The following is a 2,042-nucleotide window of genomic DNA, read 5'->3' as shown; positions in this document are numbered from 1 at the left end:
GTTTTTTCATATATCCTTGGATTCATCCCCACGCAACTAACTTCAATTAAATAAAAATTATATTAAACCACTTGTTTCATTTTTAAGTTTGTTGGTTGTGATGATTTCTTGCAAGCTGTAGTTTTTGATTGATTGAGTTTGTCTTTTTCGTCAATTTTACTAAAAGTTATTGGACCAATCAGTGCTTAACTGGAATTAATATTCCTATAGTCTGCGTGCAGTTGATGAGTCACATTGTTTAGAATTTCTTTTGTGATGCATCTAATGAAAGTTTGATAGAAAAAATGGGTCCATTGTTTAGAAAATTGATGAATCACAGAGGATAAATTGTTGAATTGAACAGAACAATATATGCAGACCTCCAATATTTTCCTTGCCTTGGTGCAAACTACTCATATAGTTCAGACATAATGAGAGGGAGTAAATACGCGTTGTACTCTTTTTTCGTTGACCAAGGTATTGTCCCATTAGGTTTTTCTGACAAGATTTTTAATGAGGCAACTTTTGTAGTGTATTTAAAAAAATAATGTACTCTTTTTTCTTCATTAAGATTTTTCCCAATAAGGTTTTAATAAGGCATATTCTTTGTGTAATGAGGTTCTTAACCTACAAGGCATTTATCCTCAAAAAGGCATACTCTTATATGTATGAGACTCTCGAAGAGATCAACAAGAGCTATTTTTGAATTATCGTATTACTACAATTATTAAATAATGATAAATATCTCGTATGAATACAGTATTATTTGAAGACTATGCAAGACAACATAAACATATTTCACCAAAACTTGTAATATTGAAGGCATTGATGTACAAGAATGGATAGCTTGATACAAGAATTGAAATTAAGAGTAGTAGTTGTACTCTTTTTCCTTCGATCAAGTTTTGTCCCACTGAAGTTTTCTTGACAAGGTTTTTTAACGAATCAATATTTTATTACTCCAAATTATTTGTATTATTTTTTCATTTGTTGACATTTTTGTCCCATTGAGTTTTTTTGCCAAACAAAATTTCAATGAGATAGTTATTATGCAAATAATCGTCAACGGGGAAGTGTTGTATAATATTGAGATAATTATTGTTGATTGTTTAGTACTCTCATGATATATAGAATAACCTTATCTAGTTTAGAAAATCAATTTCATTCCAATTATAAATCTTATTTTAGACTCTATAAATATAGGGTATTCATTATTAATAATATATACTTGAATTTTGACTCATAATTCTCTCCTCTTTTTCTCTCTTTTAAAACATTTTAAATTTTTTTAGTTTTAGCTCATTAATTTAATGCCTTTAGAAAAATAAAATAATGCATACCAAAGAGCTAAAACTATAAATATTTTAATTACTTAATTTCTACAACTGGACAATTCTCAAGTTTTCAAAAATTAGGCAATTTCGAATAATGACTGACTGGACTTGGCGTAGGCAGGCCCGTCCGCAGCTTGTTTGTAAGTTTATAACGACTACATTGAGTATGTCAGTTTATTATACTTAGGGAACTCTTCCATAAGTCGATTTTAAGAGTGACTTAACAATGTGAGATATAATTAGAGTAATTACATTAGCCAAAAACTAGACGGCTGAGCTGGCACGGGTCTTTAATGGGCCAGCCTGCACATAGACAATCCGGCCCAGTTTAACACCAGTAATGACCAACTTCAGGTCCTTCCATGATTGAATTTATCAATTGTCAAAACTCGGAAGTATTACACAATAGTTTCTTCCCCATTTCTTGTGTATACAAAATTAGCACCATCTATATTTGAAAATTCTGGTGCAGAAAATGGAGAGAAGTCTTATGGATTCCGCTCATTTTGAATCCTTCCCTGCACACTTCATTCCAAGTAGTTTGCCTTCAGCAATGGCCAAAAAATACTATTGAGACAGCAACTTCCAGCTTCTGTCAAAATCATCCAATCGCAAACTTTCAAGTTTACTTGCTTTTTGCTGTTCTCTGGGGCCGGTCAAAAATTGGATTCTCGAGTAGTTCTCTAGCAGAAGGTCGTCGAGTTGGATCAGGGTCCATCATGACCTAAT

The sequence above is a fragment of the Olea europaea genome, chromosome 11, assembly GCF_002742605.1.
Source record: "Olea europaea var. sylvestris chromosome 11, O_europaea_v1, whole genome shotgun sequence".
In the NCBI taxonomy this organism is placed as follows: domain Eukaryota; kingdom Viridiplantae; phylum Streptophyta; class Magnoliopsida; order Lamiales; family Oleaceae; genus Olea; species Olea europaea.
This window is presented reverse-complemented; position numbering follows the sequence as displayed.